Genomic DNA, 12,184 nt, shown 5'->3' with positions numbered 1-12,184 from the left:
CAGTCTGCAATCTTCTGGAGATTGCCTCTCTACACCACAAACATACTAATTTATGCAAGAACAAAGTTGAAAATTTACAAATTTGAAAACTCGTATATGTTAACTTCGTAGCGTTTATAAGTTCGCATTTAAACATTTCACAGTTCGAGGGAGAAGCATGGCCCCTTTGGTCCTGATTGATGCTTAGTTCTGTAGCAAATACATATGGGTTACCACTAAGAAAAATGCACATTTGTAAATTTCCATACTCTCTTATGATCTGTACACTATACAAAGTATAAATTATTTTATTTAATATTATACATTGCACAAGCATTTGCTGAAAATGTTGAAAATTTGTCGTAACTAAATTTCCCATAAATTCATGGCTGAAAGTTGGTCACCCTAGTCCCAACCACTGTTCAATGGGTTTTCACCAATCGAATCGAAGACCCTTTGATTACAAGCTCAATAGTTACCACTTCGACATAAGGTGACTCGATTACTGCAAATAGAATTCTCGATCTCGCGTCTAGCTAAAAATGCCAGTCTCGAAGTAACATTTGATTTCCCTCTTTCTTACTTTACATTTGTGCCAATCGAGACGGTGAGTAGAGGTGATGATTGGATGATATGATAAAGGGACATTGTAGTCGAAGGGTCCCGGGTTCGATACCCAGTGGAGGCACATAGTGGTTCGGATCCCACTTTAAAATGTAGGTACTGTCCCGATTAGCCTTACTGTGCATAAAGTGGACTTAAAACACCAACTCAACAACAACAATAAAGGGACGTTCGGTTTGATTTATTGATGTATTTGGTGTTTTAAATCCTCTCTATGCACCGTAAAGCTAATCAAGACTGGAACTACAGCTTAAAGTGGTATCCGAACCACGATGGGCCTCCATCGGGTATCGAACCTTGAACCCCTTGGTTACAAGGAGGCGACGCTACCAATGTGCCATCGGGGAGGCCCCAAGGGGACATTCGGGCTTCCCCGATAGCGTTTGTGTGCGTTTAGAGTTTTGCTTGTTTAATATAATTTTACAGGGAACCATCGGTGACGAGAGATTATAAGTCGTCGACCATTTAGCGCGGACTGCACCGAGGTGAATCCAAGAAATTTATGGGAATGTAAGGGGGAAAAACTCATTAAAACGAAAGTTTCACATACTCGCACATTAATTTCGGATGTATTCAAGGCTCGAAGGGAAACAGAATCTTGTGCAATAAGTTTCTTTGTCTTGTCTCGACATGCAAATGTCTGTCATACTTTCCGGCTCGCCTCGACCAGTCTTGAACATTCTTGTCTCTTACTCGTCTCGGTACAATGCTTGTTTAATATCATTTTACGAAATTATTAATAAATATATTAATTAATTTCGAAAAATAATTTTATTCTAGTGACCAATCATTTGTTTGACGACTTTTTAAAGAAGAAATGCTTAGTTTGTCGGAAATTAATTTCTGGCTATTCCCAACAAACTTGTATGTTCGTCACTATGAATGAAGATATTGAAATATGTAATTAAAATGTCTGAGCGTATGAAGGATTTTATATGCGGGAGGGACAGTTTTGAGTTCCCTTACAAGAGAGCGCAAGGAGAATGCTTCCGATTACATTATTCATATAAATATGTTACGAAAACGAAGAAAATTTCCATCACGGTCCACATGGGTCAAGGAGCATAAAGTTTAATTTCTTTATTTTAAAGCAAACGACTCACTCACAATAAACATAAAGCACTAGAAAGAAGATAAATGTCAATCCCATCCCCATGCTCTTAATCTTCAATTTTGATTGGTGGCAGCTGATCAGCTGCGAGCGTCACCCCACCCCCGCTCGATTAGATATAAAAACACCTGTGCGCTTCTTGCTGCACACATTTCTCCCTCTGTCTGGAGCAACGAGTGCACGTGCAGCGACAACAGGAAACGACGATGTCAGAGCAGAGATTTACAGTACCAGAGTTCCTCCACCCGGAGTGGAACCGCTGTCCACACGAAGATAGATACGGATGGACAAGGAACCACGAGTCTCTCTTTCGAAACCTACTTCGAACATTTGCATCCCCGTACTACTTAACGTGTCGGGAGTACGATAGCAATGCTCTGGCAGCCCTTCGCTTCGGTCACTGCTTCCTGCCAGGACCCAGGCTACATTGTGGGAGATGCCAGCTGGAGCTTCGTCGAGAGGACCAACATATCCGGAAGGTCGCCGTCAGCGCCAACAGCCAGATGCAGACCGCGGAAGCGAAGGATGTCAGCAAGTGCACCGTCGTCGTGGAGAACATCCCTTGTGACCTGAGGTTGGTGGAGGTGCAGGTCTCCGTTCAGCAGCCCCGTGAAGAGACATCGTCGGCAGAAGCTTCTCTACGGCCAGCAGAGCGCCGCAGATTCCAGCCACCCCGTCACAGGGAGCTTTACTCTTCCGGTCGCGGCTCGTGGAGACCCATTCAGTGCTTCAAGTGTGGATTCGGCGGACATATTGCCTTCAGTTGCCCTAATTCAGGGTCTGCGAGTGAAGAAGAATCTTCAAGGAACACCAGGATTCAAACCCAATCTCCAGCCGACAGCAGTACACAAGACGAACAATCTTCAACCAACTACAGTGCACAAGCAGAAGAGTCTTCGAGCATTTCCAGTGCAGAGGTTGAAGGCTTCTCCAGCGAATCCGGGGGAGAGGCTGAAGGTGCTTCGAGTGAAGAAGATTTTCCGGAGCTCCATGACGTCTGGTGCAGCTACTGCTACTCGTCGGGCCACACAGACTCTGGCTGCTTCCGTTCCTCGCCATGTGATATCTGCGGTCGCCTGGTGTACTTTCTCGGACACTCTCTCTTCTACCCATGCTGCTGTTTCATGCAGTGAACGGTATTTTACAGGTGAGTACGGTTTATTTTTAATTATTCACCAAATATATATATATTTTTATTTAGTCGTAGCTTGCGAGCCTACTTATTTGTCGTCTTTTTTTTATAAGTATATTTTTCATGGACTTTATGATTTGAAGAGCTCTACGGACCACTCAGCACCATTTTAGAGCTTTATAATATGGGTGCCTTACATTGTATATTAGGAAACTAGTTCCTCATTGTTGAGAAGACCTTAGATTATTCTCCAACGTTCGTTTTAAATATGATTTTGTCCTTGTACTTCTTTTGTATTCCTTGTTATTATCGTAAATTTCACTGGTTTATGCTTTGCTTTATCTAATTTTATATTCTCATTTTCAGATGACAAGAGTTGGCTGCTCGCTTCAGATGAACTGGTGCATCATACGAAACAATTGTACAGTAGCTGTATTATATTATGCTTTCAATAAATGGTTTTTTAACTCTCACTTCACTCTGTTTTATATATTCAAAATTATTCATTACCCTGTATTACATGTTTCGATATATTTTAACATTCGTTTTTGTGTGGAAGTACTGAAATATGGATATGATATTGAAATACGAAATGGCTAGTGATAAATATTTCGAAACCTGCCATTATGTTTTCATACATTTTATGTAGAGATAAGATTCATGAAGTCTGGATCTACAATGTGCTTCTATGACGTAAACACTTGCTTTCTATTTAAGTCCACAGAAAGGCTAATCTGGGCTGATCCTACAACTTAAACTTTACGATCGGTACGTCAATCGAAGCGGGAATCAGTACCTTCCAAATATCGATTCTCAATTTCTGCACGTTTTAATTAGATCCCTGCATGGGAGGAAAGAAATCTCCAAAACATGTTCTGACATCGATATTGTTCATAAACATTTAATGTATAAGATTTCAGAAATATAATTATGCATGTCATTGTGGAATAATATTACACCTAAAACATTGTTTACTAGAACTATAGATGTTTATCCGATTGTCGTTTTGATGTTATGTAATCTTGTTGACGGAGATGAACTTATCCAAGAGACTGATAAGGTGTTATGTGAAGCAGTGTTACTGTCCGTAGATATAAAAGATGCATGTTTAAATGTTCTCTATCAGAATTAATTTCAATAGCGCTTAAAATATATCACTTCCTTTTTTTTGTAGTGAGCATTGGGAGCGTGAAAATACTTAGCACCTGTGTTGCATTTATGCAGGTGTTTAATGTTTGCAAATGACAAGATTGGTGCTTCACATTTCGTTCATATGCTCACTTGGCCGACATAACATCATGCTCACCAGGCCCGTACCCACGTTTCTTTTTAGGGAGAGGCCAGATCCAAAATTGTATTTTATCCCTCACCTCCTCCTTTCTCTCTCTCTCTCTCTCTCTCTCTATCTCTATCTATCTATCTATCTATCTCTCTCTCTCTATATATATATGTATATATTTATACAAACACATACACAAGTATTATATGCAACTCACCTCATCCCAAAAATCAGCGACAGCTGAGAAGTATTCGAATAGTTCTGCGTTTTCTTTTGAACATCTACGATAATGATAATCCTAAGTCCTTTCTCTTAGTAGACAAGACTTAGCATAGTCCAGGGGCAAAAGCAGAAAAAAAAGTGACGGAGACAACTGACACCCTCCCTAATCGACGCCACTGCTGGCAGCCTTGCTTCATTGATTGTAGAACTAAAACTACACAATATTGCAGTCTGCAATCTTCTGGAGATTGCCTCTCTACACCACAAACATACTAATTTATGCAAGAACAAAGTTGAAAATTTACAAATTTGAAAACTCGTATATGTTAACTTCGTAGCGTTTATAAGTTCGCATTTAAACATTTCACAGTTCGAGGGAGAAGCATGGCCCCTTTGGTCCTGATTGATGCTTAGTTCTGTAGCAAATACATATGGGTTACCACTAAGAAAAATGCACATTTGTAAATTTCCATACTCTCTTATGATCTGTACACTATACAAAGTATAAATTATTTTATTTAATATTATACATTGCACAAGCATTTGCTGAAAATGTTGAAAATTTGTCGTAACTAAATTTCCCATAAATTCATGGCTGAAAGTTGGTCACCCTAGTCCCAACCACTGTTCAATGGGTTTTCACCAATCGAATCGAAGACCCTTTGATTACAAGCTCAATAGTTACCACTTCGACATAAGGTGACTCGATTACTGCAAATAGAATTCTCGATCTCGCGTCTAGCTAAAAATGCCAGTCTCGAAGTAACATTTGATTTCCCTCTTTCTTACTTTACATTTGTGCCAATCGAGACGGTGAGTAGAGGTGATGATTGGATGATATGATAAAGGGACATTGTAGTCGAAGGGTCCCGGGTTCGATACCCAGTGGAGGCACATAGTGGTTCGGATCCCACTTTAAACTGTAGGTACTGTCCCAATTAGCCTTACTGTGCATAAAGTGGACTTAAAACACCAACTCAACAACAACAATAAAGGGACATTCGGTTTGATTTATTGATGTACTTGGTGTTTTAAATCCTCTCTATGCACCGTAAAGCTAATCAAGACTGGAACTACAGCTTAAAGTGGTATCCGAACCACGATGGGCCTCCACCGGGTATCGAACCTTGAACCCCTTGGTTACAAGGAGGCGACGCTACAAATGTGCCATCGGGGAGGCCCTAATGGGACATTCGGGCTTCCCCGATAGCGTTTGTGTGCGTTTAGAGTTTTGCTTGTTTAATATAATTTTACAGGGAACCATCGGTGACGAGAGATTATAAGTCGTCGACCATTTAGCGCGGACTGCACCGAGGTGAATCCAAGAAATTTATGGGAATGTAAGGGGGAAAAACTCATTAAAACGAAATTTTCACATACTCGTACATTAATTTCGGATGTATTCAAGGCTCGAAGGGAAACAGAATCTTGTGCAATAAGTTTCTTTGTCTTGTCTCAACATGCAAATGTCTGTCATACTTTCCGGCTCGCCTCGACCAGTCTTAAACATTCTTGTCTCTTACTCGTCTCGGTACAATGCTTGTTTAATATAATTTTACGAAATTATATTACTTGATTAATATAATTTTACGAAATTATTAATCACTAAATTAATTTATTACGAAAAATAATTTTATTCTAGTGACCAATCATTTGTTTGACGACTGTTTAAAGAAGAAATGCTTAGTTTGTCGGAAATTAATTTCTGGCCATTCCCAACAAACTTGTATGTTCGTCACTATGAATGAAGATATTGAAATATGTAATTAAAATGTCTGAGCGTATGAAGGATTTTATATGCGGGAGGGACAGTTTTGAGTTCCCTTACAAGAGAGCGCTAGGAGAATGCTTCCGATTACATTATTCATATAAATATGTGAACGGTATTTTAGAGGTGAGTACGGTTTATTTTTAATTATTCACCAAATATATATATATTTTTATTTAATCGTAGCTAGCTAGGGGTGCGAGCCTACTTATTTGTCGTCTTTTTTTCATAAGTATATTTTTCATGGACTTTATGATTTGAAGAGCTCTACGGACCACTCAGCACCATTTTAGAGCTTTATAATATGGGTGCCTTACATTGTATATTAGGAAACTAGTTCCTCATTGTTGAGAAGACCTTAGATTATTCTCCAACGTTCGTTTTAAATATGATTTTGTCCTTGTACTTCTTTTGTATTCCTTGTTATTATCGTAAATTTCACTGGTTTATGCTTTGCTTTATCTTATTTTATATTCTCATTTTCAGATGACAAGAGTTGGCTGCTCGCTTCAGATGAACTGGTGCATCATACGAAACAATTGTACAGTAGCTGTATTATATTATGCTTTCAATAAATGGTTTTTTAACTCTTACTTCACTCTGTTTTATATATTCAAAATTATTCATTATCCTGTATTACATGTTTCGATATATTTTAACATTCGTTTTTGTGTGGAAGTACTGAAATATGGATATGATATTGCAATACGAAATGGCTAGTGATAAATATTTCGAAACCTGCCATTATGTTTTCATACATTTTATGTAGAGATAAGGTTCATGAAGTCTGGATCTACAATGTGCTTCTATGACGTAAACAATTGCTTTCTATTTAAGTCCACAGAAAGGCTAATCTGGGCTGATCCTACAACTTAAACTTTACGATCGGTATGTCAATCGAAGCGGGAATCAGTACCTTCCAAATATCGATTCTCAATTTCTGCACGTTTTAATTAGATCCCTGCATGGGAGGAAAGAAATCTCCAAAACATGTTCTGACATCGATATTGTTCATAAACATTTAATGTATAAGATTTCAGAAATATAATTATGCATGTCATTGTGGAATGATATTACACCTAAAACATTGTTTACTAGAACTATAGATGTTTATCCGATTGTCGTTTTGATGTTATGTAATCTTGTTGACGGAGATGAACTTATCCAAGAGACTGATAAAGTGTTATGTGAAGCAGTGTTCCTGTCCGTAGATATAAAAGATGCATGTTCAAATGTTCTCTATTAGAATTAATTTCAATAGCGCTTAAAATATATCACTTCCTTTTTTTGTAGTGAGCATTGGGAGCGTGACAATTTTTAGCACCTGTGTTGCATTTATGCAGGTGTTTAATGTTTGCAAATGACAAGATTGGTGCTTCACATTTCGTTCATATGCTCACTTGGCCGACATAACATCATGCTCACCAGGCCCGTACCCACGTTTCTTTTTAGGGAGAGGCCAGATCCAAAATTGTATTTTATCCCCCACCTCCTCCTTTCTCTCTCTCTCTCTCTCTCTATCTATCTATATATCTATCTCTCTCTCTCTCTATATATATGTATATATTTATACAAACACATACACAAGTATTATATTCAACTCACCTCATCCCAAAAATCAGCCACAGCTGAGAAGTATTGGAATAGTTCTGCGTTTTCTTTTGAACATCTACGATAATGATAATCCTAAGTCCTTTCTCTTAGTAGACAAGACTTAGCATAGTCCAGGGGCAAAAGCGGAAAAAAAGTGACGGAGACAACTGACACCCACCCTAATCGACGCCACTGCTGGCAGCGTTGCTTCATTGATTGTAGAACTAAAACTACACAATATTGCAGACTGCAATCTTCTGGAGATTGCCTCTCTACACCACAAACATACTAATTTATGCAAGAACAAAATTGAAAATTTACTAATTTGAAAACTCGTATATGTTAACTTCGTAGCGTTTATAAGTTCGCATTTAAACATTTCACAGTTCGAGGGAGAAGCATGGCCCCTTTGGTCCTGATTGATGCTTAGTTCTGTAGCAGCAGTGGACAAATACGTATGGGTTACCACTAAGAAAAATGCACATTTGTAAATTTCCATACTCTCTTATAATCTGTACACTATACAAAGTATAAATTATTTTATTTAATATTATACATTGCACAAGCATTTGCTGAAAATGTTCAAAATTTGTCGTAACTAAATTTCCCATAAATTCATGGCTGAAAGTTGGTCACCCTAGTCCCAACACTGTGCAATGGGTTTTCACCAATCGAATCGAAGAACCTTTGATTACAAGCTCAATAGTTACCACTTCGACATAAGGTGACTCGATTACTGCAAATAGAATTCTCGATCTCGCGTCTAGCTAAAAATGCCAGTCTCGAAGTAACATTTGATTTCCCTCTTTCTTACTTTACATTTGTGCAAATCGAGACGGTGAGTAGAGGTGATGATTGGATGATATGATAAAGGGACATTGTAGTCGAAGGGTCCCGGGTTCGATACCCAGTGGAGGCACATAGTGGTTCGGATCCCACTTTAAAATGTAGGTACTGTCCCGATTAGCCTTACTGTGCATAAAGTGAACTTAAAACACCAACTCAACAACAACAATAAAGGGACATTCGGTTTCATTTATTGATGTATTTGGTGTTTTAAATCCTCTCTATGCACCGTAAAGCTAATCAAGACTGGACCTACAGCTTAAAGTGGTATCCGAACCACGATGGGCCTCCATCGGGTATCGAACCTTGAACCCCTTGGTTACAAGGAGGCGACGCTACCAATGTGCCATCGGGGAGGCCCTAATGGGACATTCGGGCTTCCCCGATAGCGTTTGTGTGCGTTTAGAGTTTTGCTTGTTTAATATAATTTTACAGGGAACCATCGGTGACGAGAGATTATAAGTCGTCGACCATTTAGCGCGGACTGCACCGAGGTGAATCCAAGAAATTTATGGGAATGTAAGGGGGAAAAACTCATTAAAACGAAAGTTTCACATACTCGTACATTAATTTCGGATGTATTCAACGCTCGAAGGGAAACAGAATCTTGTGCAATAAGTTTCTTTGTCTTGTCTCGACATGCAAATGTCTGTCATACTTTCCGCTCGCCTCGACCAGTCTTGAACATTCTTGTCTCTTACTCGTCTCGGTACAATGCTTGTTTAATATAATTTTACGAAATTATTAATAAATATATTAATTAATTTCGAAAAATAATTTTACTCTAGTGACCAATCATTTGTTTGACGACTTTTTAAAGAAGAAATGCTTAGTTTGTCGGAAATTAATTTCTGGCCATTCCCAACAAACTTGTATGTTCGTCACTATGAATGAAGATATTAAAATATGTAATTAAAATGTCTGAGCGTATGAAGGATTTTATATGCGGGAGGGACAGTTTTGAGTTCCCTTACAAGAGAGCGCAAGGAGAATGCTTCCGATTACATTATTCATATAAATATGTTACGAAAACGAAGAAAATTTCCATCACGGTCCACATGGGTCAAGGAGCATAAAGTTTAATTTCTTTATTTTAAAGCAAACGACTCACTCACAATAAACATAAAGCACTAGAAAGAAGATAAATGTCAATCCCATCCCCATGCTCTTAATCTTCAATTTTGATTGGTGGCAGCTGATCAGCTGCGAGCGTCACCCCACCCCCGCTCGATTAGATATAAAAACACCTGTGCGCTTCTGGCTGCACACATTTCTCCCTCTGTCTGGAGCAGCGAGTGCACGTGCAGCGACAACAGGAAACGACGATGTCAGAGCAGAGATTTACAGTACCAGAGTTCCTCCACCCGGAGTGGAACCGCTGTCCACACGAAGATAGATACGGATGGACAAGGAACCACGAGTCTCTCTTTCGAAACCTACTTCGAACATTTGCATCCCCGTACTACTTAACGTGTCGGGAGTACGATAGCAATGCTCTGGCAGCCCTTCGCTTCGGTCACTGCTTCCTGCCAGGACCCAGGATACATCGTGGGAGATGCCAGCTGGAGCTTCGTCGAGAGGACCAACATATCCGGAAGGTCACCGTCAGCGCCAACAGCCAGATGCGGACCGCGGAAGCGAAGGATGTCAGCAAGTGCACCGTCGTCGTGGAGAACATCCCTTGTGACCTGAGGTTGGTGGAGGTGCAGGTCTCCGTTCAGCAGCCCCGTGAAGAGACATCGTCGGCAGAAGCTTCTCTACGGCCAGCAGAGCGCCGCAGATTCCAGCCACCCCGTCTGAGGGAGCTTTACTCTTCCGGTCGCGGCTCGTGGAGACCCATTCAGTGCTTCAAGTGTGGATTCGGCGGACATATTGCCTTCAGTTGCCCTAATTCAGGGTCTGCGGGTGAAGAAGAATCTTCAAGGAACTCCAGGATTCAAACCCAATCTCCAGCCGACAGCAGTACACAAGACGAACAATCTTCAACCAACTACAGCGCACAAGCAGAAGAGTCTTCGAGCATTTCCAGTGCAGAGGTTGAAGGCTTCTCCAGCGAATCCGGGGGAGAGGCTGAAGGTGCTTCGAGTGAAGAAGATTTTCCGGAGCTCCATGACGTCTGGTGCAGCTACTGCTACTCGTCGGGCCACACAGACTCTGGCTGCTTCCGTTCCTCGCCATGTGATATCTGCGGTCGCCTGGTGTACTTCCTCGGACACTCTCTCTTCTACCCATGCTGCTGTTTCATGCAGTGAACGGTATTTTAGAGGTGAGTACGGTTTATTTTTAATTATTCACCAAATATATATATATTTTTATTTAGTCGTAGCTAGCTAAGGGTGCGAGCCTACTTATTTGTCGTCTTTTTTTCATAAGTATATTTTTCATGGACTTTATGATTTGAAGAGCTCTACGGACCACTCAGCACCATTTTAGAGCTTTATAATATGGATGCCTTACATTGTATATTAGGAAACTAGTTCCTCATTGTTGAGAAGACCTTAGATTATTCTCCAACGTTCGTTTTAAATATGATTTTGTCCTTGTACTTCTTTTGTATTCCTTGTTATTATCGTAAATTTCACTGGTTTATGCTTTGCTTTATCTAATTTTATATTCTCATTTTCAGATGACAAGAGTTGGCTGCTCGCTTCAGATGAACTGGTGCATCATACGAAACAATTGTACAGTAGCTGTATTATATTATGCTTTCAATAAATGGTTTTTTAACTCTTACTTCACTCTGTTTTATATATTCAAAATTATTCATTATCCTGTATTACATGTTTCGATATATTTTAACATTCGTTTTTGTGTGGAAGTACTGAAATATGGATATGATATTGCAATACGAAATGGCTAGTGATAAATATTTCGAAACCTGCCATTATGTTTTCATACATTTTATGTAGAGATAAGATTCATGAAGTCTGCATCTACAATGTGCTTCTATGACGTAAACACTTGCTTTCTATTTAAGTCCACAGAAAGGCTAATCTGGGCTGATCCTACAACTTAAACTTTACGATCGGTATGTCAATCGAAGCGGGAATCAGTACCTTCCAAATATCGATTCTCAATTTCTGCACGTTTTAATTAGATCCCTGCATGGGAGGAAAGAAATCTCCAAAACATGTTCTGACATCGATATTGTTCATAAACATTTAATGTATAAGATTTCAGAAATATAATTATGCATGTCATTGTGGAATAATATTACACCTAAAACATTGTTTACTAGAACTATAGATGTTTATCCGATTGTCGTTTTGATGTTATGTAATCTTGTTGACGGAGATGAACTTATGCAAGAGACTGATAAGGTGTTATGTGAAGCAGTGTTCCTGTCCGTAGATATAAAAGATGCGTGTTTAAATGTTCTCTATTAGAATTAATTTCAATAGCGCTTAAAATATATCACTTCCTTTTTTTGTAGTGAGCATTGGGAGCGTGAAAATACTTAGCACCTGTGTTGCATTTATGCAGGTGTTTAATGTTTGCAAATGACAAGATTGGTGCTTCACATTTCGTTCATATGCTCATTTGGCCGACATAACATCATGCTCACCAGGCCCGTACCCACGTTTCTTTTTAGGGAGAGGCCAGATCCAAAATTGTATTTTATCCCCACCT

This window comes from Lepisma saccharinum, chromosome 25 (assembly GCF_977018435.1).
Source record: "Lepisma saccharinum chromosome 25, izLepSacc3.1, whole genome shotgun sequence".
NCBI lineage: Eukaryota > Metazoa > Arthropoda > Insecta > Zygentoma > Lepismatidae > Lepisma > Lepisma saccharinum.
Note: the sequence above shows the minus strand (reverse complement) of the source record.